Source organism: Eschrichtius robustus, chromosome 3, assembly GCF_028021215.1.
Source record: "Eschrichtius robustus isolate mEscRob2 chromosome 3, mEscRob2.pri, whole genome shotgun sequence".
NCBI lineage: Eukaryota > Metazoa > Chordata > Mammalia > Artiodactyla > Eschrichtiidae > Eschrichtius > Eschrichtius robustus.
In genome coordinates this window covers 80364952-80379417 of record NC_090826.1, presented here as the reverse complement: position 1 = coordinate 80379417, position 14466 = coordinate 80364952, and the positions used below count along the sequence as shown (strand labels likewise).

At 35.7% G+C, this 14466-nt stretch overlaps 1 protein-coding gene across 11 annotated transcripts in view; it reads left to right on the top strand.

Moving 5' to 3' along the window:
• ZNF644 (zinc finger protein 644) overlaps window positions 1–14466 on the top strand; it is a 127765-nt gene that overhangs the window by 19734 nt on the left and 93565 nt on the right. The gene's annotated exons all lie outside the window — the stretch shown is intronic.

Genomic DNA, 14466 nt, shown 5'->3' with positions numbered 1-14466 from the left:
GCGGGTTCTTCGCCACTGGACCACCAGGGAAGTCCCCAAAGTTCTTTCATATTTTAGATATGAGTCTTTTGTCAGGTATGTAGTTTGCACACATTTTCTCCAAATTTGTCACTTGCTTTTTAATCCTCTTCACAGGATCTCTCACAGAGTAGAAAATTTTCATTTTGATCAAGTCCGGTTTATCAGATTTTTTCTTCTAAGGATCATGCATTTGTTATTTCTAAGAACACTTTTCTGTCTTTAGAGCCTGATGATTTTTTTCTATCTTCTACGAGATTAATAATATTACATTTTTCATGTATACCTATAATCCACTTTGAATTAACATTGGTATAGAATGTCAAATTTAAGTCAGTGTTTTGTTTTGTTTTTTCTCTCCACATATATCCAGTTGCTCTAGCACAATTTGTTGAAAATACTTTTTTTCTCCATTGAATTGCTTTTGCACTTTTGTCAAAAAATCAATTAGCCGTCTTCCTGTAGGGCTATGGTATAATTTGGGGAAGTTACAGAGGGATATAAGAGGGTAAGTCATTTTCTTACACAGGAAATAATCAGATGCAAAATGAAAAATCAAGATATAACTGTATTGTTTAGAAATTGGTGGGGGGGGACTTCACTGCTGTTTTTCATAACATGCTTTATTTGATTTTTAAAATATGTATTTGTATAGCTTTGATTAAAATAAAAACAAAATACTATAGGATAATGCTAGTACCTTATTTACGGAAAAATTCAAAGCCTTAAATGTCTGTGTTTTTAGTTTTGAAACATTTTTACTGTGGAAAAAATGCTCAGAATAATGCATGGAAAAAATGTCCAACTTAAGTATTCAAAAGTACATACCTGCTTAGTCACCCCCTGTCAAAAATTAAAACATTGCCAGATCCTCCACTCTGCTTCTTCCCAAACCTCTTCTTCTCTGTTAGGGTATTACGATTCTACGTTTTCTGGTACTAACTTTTTTGCTTTATATTTTTACTATTAAAAAACACATTTTTGAAATTTTTTCTGTTAATGAAATTTATGTAAATGGGTCCTGGCTTTTCCAGCTTTGTTTATGAGCTTTAGTTCTATTGTTGCATATAACTGTAATTCATTCACTTCCATTGCTGTACAGTATATGAATAGTCCACAGTTTATTCATTCTATTTTTGATGGAAATTTGAGTTATTTCCATTTTTAGGCTTCTGTAAATAATGCTATGCATTAACTTGTACATGTCTCCTAGTACACACATGCTCATGTGTATATTTAGTAAATACCTAGGAGTTTAATAGCTTGGTTTTAGAGTGTATTTATGTTTAATTTCAGAAGATATTCAACATTTTTTTCCCAAAGTGTTTGTAGCAATTTATAGTCATCAACAGGGTTCCTTTTGCACTTCATCTTCTCCAACACTTTATATTGTTAATCTTTCATTTTAGCCATACTAGAGGGTGTGTAGTGCTGTCTCATAGTGGTTTTATTTTCCATTTCCCTGATTGCAAATGTGATTGAATACCTTTTATTATGTTTATTGAGCAGGTTTTGTAAATATTTTGTGTATTTGAAAAAGAATGTGTATTCTGCAGTTTTTGGGTGCAGTATTTACATGTGTCTGTTAAGTCAGGGGTCCCCAATCCCTGGGCTGTGGACCAGTACTGGTCCACAGCCTGTTAGGAACCAGGCTGCCCAGCAGGAGGTGAGTGGCCGGCGAGTGAGGGAAGCTTCATCTGCGGCTCCCCATTACGACCTGAACCCTTCCTCCCCCCACCCACCGCCACCCCCGCCCCCTGGTCCGTGGAAAAATTGTCTTCCACGAAACTGGTCCCTGGTGCCAAAAAGGTTGAGGACCGCTGTGTTAAGTCAGTTTTGTTAATCATGTTGTTCAAAACTTCTGCATCCTCACCAGCTTAACTTCTGCATGCTTGTTCAATTAGAGAGGTATGTTAAAATCTTCTACTGCTATTACGGATTTGTCTTTCTTGTGTTGCTGTCGATTTTTGGTTTACATATTGGAATCCATATTACTAGGGGCACACAAATTTAGAATGGTTTCATGTTTCTGATGAGTTGAACCGTTTATCATTATTGATTCTTTTTATCTTTGGTAATGCTTTTTTGCTTTGAAATCTACCTTTATTGATAATAACATAGCTACACAAGCCTTCTTATTGTTAGTGTTTGTGTGGTTCGTTTTCTCCCCCCAACCATTTATTTTAAATTTTTCTGTGCCTTTATGTTTTAGAAGTATTTCATGTATACACCATATCATTGTTGTTTTACTTTCAGTCCCATCTAACACTCTTAGTCTTTTAATTATAACATAAAATTTATTTAGATTTCATAATATTACTGGTTATTGGGACTTAAGTGAATGATCTTATTATGTACTTTCTATTTATTAGGACTATTGTATTCTTTTTCTCTTTTCTTGCCGTCTTTTGGATTAACTGTTTTTATTACTTCTCCCCTTCCCCCGTCTTTTTTTTTTTAACTGTGGTTTTTGTCTGCTAGCCACGAGAATCTTTTTTGTTTATTTCAAAATATCTTTTTTTCATTTTTGAAGAATAGTATCACTGGATATAGAAGATGTTCCAGTATCCACTTTTTTCTGGTGATAAGGCAGCCATTACTTGTATTGTCATTTCCCATATATAACCAGTCACTTTTCTCTGGCTGCACTCAAGGTTTTCTCATTGGCCTTTAGTAGCTTGACTATGATGTATATGTAGAAATGGTTCTTTGTGTTTATCCTGCTTGGGTTTGTTGAGATTCTTGTATCTATAAGTTAATGTTTTCTACCACATTTGAGATTTTTTTTGCCATTGTTTCTTCAGCAAAAATTATTTTGTACCTTCTTTACTCTTCTCGCATTCCGTTACATCTTGTTGTACATATGTGTTGAGTTGGGTGTCATCTATTTTGGACTGCCTGATATTGTCCTATTGGTCTCTGAGACTCTTAATTTTTCTTCAGTCATTTTACTTTCTGTTTTTTGGATTGGACAGTTTTATTGCCCTATCTTCAAGCTCACAAGTTCGTTCTTCTGCCATCTCTAATCACCTCCTTTGGGTGAATTTTTATGTCATTTATTTTACTTATCAGCTTTTTCTTTCTTATAGTTTCTGTCAACTCTTTGAATGTATTTTCTTTTAATTCTCATAGCATACTTAACATAGTTGCTTGGAATTCTTTATGTGCTAACTCCTATATTCAGGGTGCTCAGAATTATATCTACTGACACCCCTTTTTCCTGAGTATGGATCACTGCTTCCTGTTTCTTTGCATATCATGTAGTTTTTGCTTGAAAACTGGACATTATGAATATATTTTAGTGACTGGACTCTTTTAATGTTCTTCTGAGAATTCTTGTGTGAAGTTTACAGTCAGATTTTGAAGCTTGATTGTGGTTTACATGTTTCTAGAGATTCCACTAATTCCCAGCTGTTCTGCTGGGCTTGGATTCTGTCCTCTGACACTTCAACCTTGTAGGACTTCAGCTTCCTGCTGCCTAAACTGTACACAGTTGAATGTACCCTGTTGAAAAAGCGTCAGACTCACAGTAAAGCTCTTTTACAAGTGTAGCTTTCTCTCTGGCCTCTGTCAACTTTTCCCCCTCAACTCCTTCAGTTTTCCTCTGTGCATACATAGTTTATCAGTCATCCAGTGATTTGGGCAAAGTTGACCCTGAGAATTTTTGTTATATTCCTTTTTTGGTTCTCTCACTGCCATGCTTTCTCCATTTAAATTTACAACTGCTTTTCCATGCCTCAGTTCTGAGCCCTTTGGTGATGTTATCTTTCTCCAGAGATAATTTTTGTTTGTTCTTGCCACACCTGGGGTCTACAGCAGTCTGGGTTTACCTTAATTAAATTTTAAGGATTGAGATTTTTATTTGGCCACCTAGATGTGTTCAGGTGGGGCTGCAGTGCATGTAAGAACTTTTTTTTACTTCTGGTTCACTACAGTTTAATCCTTTAGGGTCTCAACTCAAATACTGGGTAACATTTAGTATGGTACTCACCAGTTCTGAACCTTGCAATCTCCATTTGATCCCCCTAGCTCTACAACAGTGTCAGAAATAATGATCAGTTTCTCAGCTGCATCAGGTGGATTGGCAAATAACCCAAAGGTAAAAGCATCCTCAGGTGCTGGGTTTCTATCTGTAGGTCTCCATCTTGTCTTGGATCTTGGCCTGGTCATTCTTCACTGTTGTGTCAACTCTTTGATGCCATCAAATTGATGGTTTTTAATATCTTGCTCAGTTTTTCTAGTAGGTCTCAGTGGGTGGGTTGATAAATATTACCTTTTCTGCTATTATTGCAGTTATTTGAATTGACATGTTTGAATCAATGAGTGCAAATGATAGCATTAGGATAATGTCTCTGTTTCTTGGCTTTGATTTTTTTCTGTGATGACTTTATTCCTAAATATGTTAATCTCCATGAGGTGGCAAAGATGGCCACTGTCTGCTATGATCTACATCATTGTCATAGCTGTTATTTCCACTGAAGAGTATACCTTTCCCAGTAGTCCTTGCAAACATCATGAGAAGGATTCCAAATTTCCCATTCTGGACTACATTCCCATCCATAATAAAATTATGATGGCTAGGAGAACAAGGTACTCTGATCAGCCTGGGTATCACTTGTTCATTCCCTTGATCCAGGGGTGGGCCTAAGATTGGTACAACTTTAATAGTTGAGTAAGAGTGTTTCCTTAAAGGAAAATACCATTAGCATAAATAGGAAAAAGAATGTTAGGCAAGGTAGCAGATTGCTCTGCAACAGTTTATATAGATTTATGGCATATCCTGAAAGATTTCATTGTATTCTTGAATCCAGTAAAACTATCTAGCAACAAAATTTCATGAAAGATTGTAGTTGACTGATAACATTACTTGTTAAAATGATTTTGCTCAGTTTATGTATCTCTGAGATTGACAAACTGTGACATGTTTTCTAGAGTCACTGTTAGTAAAATAATAAAAGAGATTTTTATGTCTCCTTTTCCCTTGCCTTCTAGGTCTCTAGTTAAGAGACCCAGACCAATTGTTAATCTAAAATAACTCTTTCTAGGGATAAGAATAATATGATATCTTTAAGATAGAGTTGCTATATCAGTTAGCTATTGCTGTGTAATAAATTACTCTAAAACTTGGTTTAAAACAAACATTTATTATTAGAACAAGTCTATGAGTCAGGCAGTATTTCTAGTCTTGGCAGGGCTTGTTTAAGTCTGCATTCAGAAGCAGCTCAGGAGGGTGATTCTGCTGCTCTTGGCTGGCTTCTCTAGGATGGCCTGGGGTGGGACATCTGGGCTGTCCTCTTGTCCTCCAGCAGATTAGAGTGGGCTTGTTCTCATGGTAGTGGCAGGATTCCAAGAGAGCAGAGGCGTACATGGTCTCTTGAAGTCTAGCTCAGAACTGGCAAACTGTGACATTTGTTACGTTCTATTGATCTTCCTTATAAGGTCAAGCCCAGAATTAAAAGGACTGGGGAAAGATTCTACCTCTTGGTAGGAGAAACTGCAAAGCCTTATTGCCAAGTGCATGAGGAATGGGATGGTACAGAATTGGGGTTATTTTTGCAGACAGACTTTTTGACTCATGTTGTAGAATTAATTTTTGATATTATTTTGTTCTAGGTCGAGCCCCATTATATTTCAGTAGGAATTGAGTTTAAGTATAGAAGTTGTGACAAGTGTAAATTAAATACATTGATCTGTCCAGTAGTACAGATGACTTGTTATACTTGTTTCATGGGATGTGTCTGATGAGATTTTGGAAGCATTGTTCATGTATTGAGTTACCAAATATAGGGTAATTGTAGTGCCGGTTGTCTTACGAGTTGTAGGTGTTAATAGATGATTAATTTGTATCTTTACTCTTTTAGTTATAAATGACAGTGGTTTTTTTGTGTTTATTATTATCATTCTAACCTTCTTAATTTGAGATTTGACTTTATTTTTTCCCTGCTTATTATTCTTTGCATATTGTGATATTTTAAATAGATTTATTGAAGTACATTTGACATATAATAAATCACACGTTTAAAGTGTGCAATTTGAACGGATTTGATATCTATATACACCCATGAAATCATCACTACAAGATAATAAACATATCCTTTATCCTCAAAGGTTTCCTTGTGCCCCTTTGTAATCCTTTCGTATTTATTGCTCCTCCCCTAATGCCCAGACAATGACTGATCTGCTTTCTGTCATTTATGGAGTAGTTTGAGTTTTCTAGAGTTTTATGTAGATGAGGCTATGCAGTGTGAAATCTTTTTGTCTGCACTTTTTTTCACTCAGCATGATTATTTTCAGATTCATCTGTGTTGCATGTGTCATTAGTTAAATTCTACTTATTCCATTTTACAGGTATGATTTAAGGATTAGTGTGTTGCTGGACATTTTTTCCCTCAGCTTTTGGCTATTACAAATGAAGATGATTATTTGTATGTAAGCCTTTGTGTGAACATATGCTTTCATTTCTTTGGGTAAATACCTAGAAGTAGGTGTATGTTTGACATTTTAAGAAATGGTGAAACTGGGACTTCCTTGGCGATCCAGTGGTTAAGACTTCTCCTTCCAATGCAGGGGGTGTGGGTTCGATCCCTGGTCAGGGAGCTAAGATCCCACATGCCTCGTGGCCAAAAAACCAAAACTTAAAACAGAAGCAATATTGTAACAAATTCAATAAAGACTTAAAAAAAATACTAAAGAAAGAAAAAGACATGGTGAAACTGTTTTTACAAAGTGATTGTACCATTTTATCTTCCTGTATGTGTGTGTTAGAGTTTCAGTTCCTTCACATGTTCGCCAACACTTGGTATGGTCAGCCTTACTAACTTTAGCCATGCTTGTAGTTGTGTAGTGATAAATTGTTGTGGATTTAATTTGCATTTCCCTATTGACAGATGATACTGAGCATGTTTTCATGTACTTACTTGTCATTCATGTATCTTTGGTGAAGTGCTGCTTCAAATCTTCTGCCCATTTTATAATTGGGTTGTTTGTTGTAATTGAAGTTTTAAAAACAGATTTATTGGGATATAATTGGCATGCAGTGAAATACACATATTTAAAGTGTACAGTAGGATAAGTTTTGAGATACATATATATACACTCAGAAAGTCATCACCACAAAACAAGATAATGAATATATTTATCACCCCCAAAAGTTTCCTCTTGCCACTTTGTAATTCTTCCCTCTTCAGCTACATTCCCCTTTTGGGTCTGTCTTTCAAAAGCATTTAATCTAGGGTTGCTATAGTTAGTGCTGCCTGACTTAAGAGGTTTTATACTCTTTCTAAAAGGAACAAACATTATTTCTGACTTTGTGTGAGACTAGGGCAATAATCCCTCTCATCGTTTTGAGTGGCTCTTTCCTTCACCTTGGGTAGTTTCCACACAGGCTTGTTCTAATCGTTATGCAGCTGAATACTTAAGGGTGTGGTAGCTCTATGCAGTTGTCTTCTCTCCAGTATTCTGCCCTGCAATCTCTAGCTGTCATGGCTTCGTTGGACTTCCAGCTGAGTCTCCTCAGTTCAGGGAGACCATCTTATTCTACCTGGGTAGCTCTTCCCTGGGGGGCTGTATTTTCTTCAAGTGGTAAGTTGGGAATGTTGGAAGGCTCACTGCATTTGTTTCTCTTCTTTTAGTGTTCACCATCAGTGACTGCCTAATACCTGAAAACTTTCATATATATTTTTTGGTTTCTTAGGCTTTTCAGGTGGAGGGCAACCTCAATCCTTGCTATTCCATCTTGGCCCTTGTATGTATTTTTTTCTTGATATTTCTTTGTTTTTTTAAGTTGTAAAGTACACAACATTAAATTTACAATCTTAACCATTTTTAGTTGTACCGTTCAGTAGTGTTAAGAATATTTGTACTGTGCAGCCAGATCTCTAGAACTTTTTATTTTGTGAAACTGAAACTCTACCATTAAACACTAATTTTATCCCCCCCCCCCCGCCCCATCCTTAACCCTTGGCACCTACCTTTCTACCTTTTTTTTCTGTTATCTTGACTATGTTAGATAATTCATACAAGTGGAATCATACAATATTTGTTATTTTGTAATTGGCTTATTTCACTTAGCATAATGTCCTCAAGTTCATCCATGATGTAGCATGTAACAGGATTTTCTTCGTTTTTAAAGACTACATAATATTCCATTGTCTGTATATACTGCATTTCCTTTATCCATTTATGTGTTGATGAACATTCAGTTTGTTTCCACCTCTTGAATAATGCTACAAGGAATATGGGTATGTAAATATCTCTTTGAGATCCTACTTTGAATTATTTTGGTATATACCCAGAACTGAGATTACTGGATCATATGCTAATTCTGTTTTTAATTTTTTGAGGAACTGCCATACTATTTTCTGTAATTGTTAACACCATTTTACATTCCCACCTACACTGCACAAGAGTTCCAATTCTCTGTATCCTTTCCAAAGCTTATTATTTTCTTTTCTTTTGGTAGTGGCCATTCTATTGAGATGTGAAACGATATCTCATTGTGGTTTTGATTTGTATTTTTCTTATGATTAGCAGTGTTGAACATCTCTTCATATACTCTTTGAACATTTGTATATGTTTTTTTGATATTTGTCTATTCAGATCTTTTGCCCATTTTTTTAATCAGGTTGTTTTTGGGTTTTTTTTGTTGTTGAGTTGTAAATGTTGCTTACATATTTTGGATATTTAACCCCTTATCAGATATATGATTTGTAAAAATTTTCTCCCATTCTGTAGATTACCTGTTCACTCTATCTATTGATTCCTTTGAAGAAGAGGAGTTTTTAAGTTTGTGGTAGTCCACTTTGTCTATTTTTGCTTTTGTTGTCTCTGCTTTTGGTGTCATATCCCAAACTCAATCTCATGAAGCTTTTTGCCTTTTTTTCAGGGTTTTAGCTCTCATGTTTATGTCTTTGATCTATTTTGAGTTAATTTTTTAATGTTGTATTAGGTAAAGATCCAGCTTCATTCTTTTGCATGTTTTGATCCAGTTTTCCCAGCACTATTATAAATGGGATTGTTTTCATAATTTTGTTTTTCATATTGTTCATTGTTAATATGTAGAAGCACAACTGATATTTGTGTATTGGTTTTGTATCCTGCAGTTTTGCTGAAACCATTTATTAGTTTTAACATTTTTTAAAGAAGTTTTAACATTTTTTAAAGAATCTTTAGGACTTTCTGTGTGTAAGAGCATGTCATCAGCAAACAGGTAATTTTACTTCTACTTTTCCAATTTGTGTGCCTTTTATTTTTGTCTTGCTGTCTAATTGCTCTGGTTTGTACTTCCAGTATTGTGTTGAGTAGAAGTAGAAAGTGTGGGCATCTTTACTTTCTTTTTGCTCTTAGAGAGAAAACTTTCAGTCTTTCACTGTAGGGTATGATGTTAACTGTGGGCTTTTCTCATGTGGCTTTTACTATGTTGAAGTGGTTTCCTTCTATTTCTAGTTTATTGCATGTTCCTATCATAAAATGGTATTGAGTTTTGTCAAATGCTTTTTCTGCATCAGTTGAGGTGGTCATGTGGTTTCTGTCCTTCTTTCTGTTAATATGATGTATTGCATCAATTGATTTTTATTTGTTGAACCATCCTTGCATTCCAGGAATAAATCCAGTTTGGTCATGGTGAGTATCATTCTTTTGATGTGCTAATGAATTCAGTTTGCTGGTATTTTGTTGAGGATATTTGCTGATATTCATCAGGGATATTTGTCTGTAGTTTTCTTTTCTTGTTGTGTCTTTGGCTTTGGTATCAGGGTAATGCTGACCTCATTACCCTGAATGAGAATGAGTTTGTGCATGTTCTATTATCTTCAGTTCTTTAGAAGAGTTTGAGGAGAATTCTTCTTTAAATGTTTGGTAGAATTATCCAGTGGAGTCATCTGGTTCTTCTTTTCTTCATTGAGAGGGTTTTGATTACTGCTTCAATCTCCTTACCTAGTTACAGGTCCGTTCAGATATTTTAGTGCTTCATGATTCAGTCATCGTGGTTATGTGTTTCTAGGAATGTATCTGTTTCTTCTAGGTTGTCCAATTTGTTGGCAGCTAATTGTTTGTAGTAATCTCTTATAATCCTTTTGGCATTTGTTATAATGTCCCCTCTTTCATTTGTAATTTTATTTGAATCTTCTCTCTTATTTTCTTGGTCTAGCTAAGAATTTGTCAATTTTGCTGATCTTTTAAAAAACAAACTCTTGGTTTTGTTGATTTTTTTCCCCCTATTTCTGTTCTTTATTTTATGTCTGCTTTATTCTTTATTATTTCCTTCCTTTTGCTAACTTTTGGTTTAGCTTGTTCTTATTTAAGTATAAAGTTAAGTTGATGATTTAAGATCTTCCTTTTTTAACGTAAGCATATAAACTTCCCTCTTAGTACTGCTGTCACTGAATGCCATTAGTTTTGGTATGTTGTGTTTTCATATTTATTTGTCTCCTGATACTGTCTAAATTCCCTTGTGATTTCTTCTTTGACCCATTGGTTGTTTAAGAGTTAGCTGTTTAGTTCTTGTATTTGTGGATCTTCCTGTTTTCCTTTTGCTTTTGATTTCTAGTTTCATTTCATTGTGGTAAGAGAAGATAGTCTGCATGATTTCAGTCTTAAATTTGGTAGGACTTGTTTTGTGGCCTACCTTATACATGTTTTTGATGTGTTATGTTTACTTTAGGGTTTAATTCTGAAGCCTTTTCTAATTTGTCATTGTTTAATTTTCTAAAATACGTTCATGCCTTTTCAATATACTTAAAATACTTGAAAAATGAAGACATTACTTTTTATTTTTTAAAATAAATTTATTTGTTTATTTATTTATTTTTGGCTGCGTTGGGTCTTTGTTGCTGTGCACAGGCTTTCTCTAGTTGCAGCGAGCAGGGGCTACTCTTCATTGCGGTGCACGGACTTCTCATTGCAGTGGCTTCTCTTGTTGCGGAGCATGGGCTCTAGGTGTGTGGGCTTCAGTAGTTGTGGCACATGGGCTTAGTTGCTCTGCAGCATGTAGGATCTTCCCAGACCAGGGCTGGAACCTGCGTCCCCTGCACTGGCAGGTGGATTCTTAACCACTGTGCCACCAGGGAAGTCCCAATATTTCTTTCTAGAAATTTTAGATTTATAGAAAATTTGAAAAGAATAGTACAAAGACTTCCCACACTCTCCTTCTTCCCCCATGCACACTTTGTTTTCTCTATTATTAACAACTTACTTTAGTCTGGTACAATTGTTACAGTTAATAAACCAATATTGTTACATTGTTATTAACTAAAGAACATAGTTTATTCAGATTTCCTTAGTTTTTACCTGATGTTCTTTTTCTCTTCCAGGATCCCATCCAGGATACTGCATTACATTTAGTTGTCATTTCTCTTTAGGCTCTTTAAGGCTTTGTTTTTGATGACCTTGACAGTTTTGAGGAGTATTAGTTAGGCATATTGTAGGATTTTCCTCTACTGGAATTTGTCTGATGTTTTTCTCATGATTAGACTGGGATTATGGGTTTTGGGGAGGATATATTTGATATTTTAGTTTGCAGTTTTCTCTTAAAATGTACCTTTTGAGGTAAAACCAGTTATATCAGTGACTTTAAGTGTTTTCTCTTTTCTGTATCCCCCTTCCAGTATTCACCTAAAGAATATCCTAATTATACTTTTAAGGTATGGATTTCAAAGGCACTTTCTATCAAACTTCCTTATAAAATACACCTTTTTAAAAAATATAGTGTTTGAAATGGCCTGGTTTGTCTCTTTGGGGAACAGATATAATTAAAAGTGTGTTTTTTCCCCCAGACTTTGAAATATAACTGTGAGCAGAACAAGATAAAAAAATTAAACAGCTAAAGTCAAAGTTAGTTATTGTGTGTAGTATTTGTGTATGCTTTTGTTTTATTTATTGTGGTAAATGTATATATAATGAAATTTAACATTTTAAACATTTTGAAGTGTGTAGCTCAGTGGCATTAAGTACATTCACTTTGTTGTGCAAACATGTATATCCTTTTGTATTAGTCTGCTAGGGCTGCTATAATAAAAAACCACAGACAAGGTGGCTTAAACAACAGAAATTTATTGTCTCACAGGTCTGGAGGCTAGAAGTCCAAGATTTGAGAGTTAGGTTTGGTTTCCACTGATTCCTGTCTCCTTGCAGATGGCTGTTTTCTCACGGCCTTTCCTCTGAGCCTGTATCCCTGGTGTCTCTGTCTCTTCTTATAAGGACACCAGTCATATTGGATTAGGGCCCTACCCTTATGACCCTATTTAACCTTAATTACCTCCTTACAGGCCCTATCTCCAAATACAGTTACGTAGGGAGTTAGAGCTTCAACATGGGAATTTTATGGGGACACAGTTCAGTCCGTAACATCTTTTATGTAGTGCTTCTGATTTATCTCCCAGAGAACCTGCCATCATCAATATATTAGTTTCCTAGGCTGCTCTCACAAATTATCAAAAACTAGGTTGCTTAAAATAATAGAAACTTAATTCTATCACTGTTCTGGAAGGCAGAAGTCTGAAGTCAGTATCACTGGGCAGAAATCAAGGTGTCAGCAGTGATGATCTCTCTCCAGACTCTATAGGAGAATCTGTTCCTTGCCTTGTCTCAATTCTGGTAGCTGCTGGCATTCCTGGCTTTGGCTGCGTCTTCAAGGCCAGTGTTTTCAAATCTCTTTCTGCTCTGTCTTTACCTTCGCTGTGTATAGTCAGATGTCTCCATGTCCCCTTCTTTATAAGGATACATGTGATTGTATTTCAGGCCCATCCAGATGATCCAGGATAATCTCTCCATCTCAAAATCTTTCACTTAATCACATCTGTAAAGACACTTCTTTTCTTTTGCCACATAAAGTAAAATTTACAGGTTCAAGGGAGTAGGATGTGGATATCTTTTGTAGGACCATTTTTTAGCCTCTCATACTGAGCAACTCATAGTAGACTTCTGATGTTCCCACTTTGATTTATAGTTTCGTTTGTAATAGGTCTCAGTATCTAGTTCTGGGTGGGTAAAGGCTGGTGGCAGTGGGTGGCAGAATATTCTCATCTCTTCTAGACATTATGCAAAAAACTGTAGGCCTGTGTTCTCAGTGGGTGGTCCCAGAAGTATCAGCATCAGCATCACTTTAGGAACTTAGAAATACAAATGATCAGGCTGCAATCTTAGACCTGCCAAATCAGGAACTTTGAGGGTAGGGCCTAGCCATCTCTGCATAACAAGCCCTCTGGGTCATTCCAATGCACACTGAAGTTTGAGAACCACTTTTCTATATTATTGACAGTATTAAAACCATATTCCCTATCCTCTCCAAAGCTTTTCTGCTTAATGCTAATACTTAAACTAGTCTAGGCTTTATTGTCCACAGACTTTGTTTTCTGTAGAGATACAAACATTTAGTGCCAAATCTTGGTACTGATAATCAGTGAAATTAATTCATTTACTCAATAAAAGGTTGCACTGGGCTAATTTTTGTCAGTTGTATTTTACTTAGATGTAGTCATTTTATAAAGTAATGTTACTGGGATCCAGAAGTGATATGAATTTTTTCTCTAGTCCTTGAAAATATGGATGAACTCATTAGCCTGAATTTTACTTTATCTTCTATATCCCTGTGTACATTTGGGGATACAATACAAAATTTCTAATCTTTCATTCTGCCTACACTGTTAGGCTTTTATTATGTGCTATCCAGTGAAAGTGCTGAAGTGAGATAAATGAATTCTTTTCCTCAGTGTGTCCACATTGTAGCTCAGAAAACACACAGGTAAACAGAATTGATACAGAGCTATCACTAGTTGCTATAACAATTGAGAAACACAGCTTTACATAGTTGAAGAAGTTAAAGAAGGATCTGCCAGGGTGACTGAGCTAAATAATCGAAAAACTAGTAGAAAGGTGTTAGCAAGGTTGAGAGATAGAAAGTAGGTATAGTTCACCATGTGAAAAGGCATGAAAGCTGAGAGAGCATATGGGCTCTTCTGGGAGTTGAAGGGGTTTAGTATAGTAGAAACGTGGAGTGAAGGGGAGAGTAAAGATTGGGGATAAATAGATGAGGCTTAGGTCATTGATGAGTACTATTGAAGGCCTTGAGGCATAGATGTGATGTCTTCAGGGTAGCCATTGCAAAATGATTACTTACATAGTTTTGGGAAGGATGAATTTGAGAGGATAGTGAGTCTAGAAATAGAACAGTTACAGTAATCTAGGTGAGAATAGTAGTAGATATGGTGGTGCCATTTTTTGAGAATAAAAATTCAGAAGAGTAACAGGCTGGTTTTAAGAATGGGGGAAAGGTGATGTGTAGAGTTCAGGGTAAGATATATTGAGTTGCAGCATTTGTGAAGTGTGATAAAATTAGGGGTGGGTAGATTTTTGACAAGTAAATTTTCAGTTGAGTGTTGGGGTGGAGGTCATCTTATACTAGATTGAAGGCTAAATTGAGGAAGCAGGAGATTATCAGTATACACTATTCTC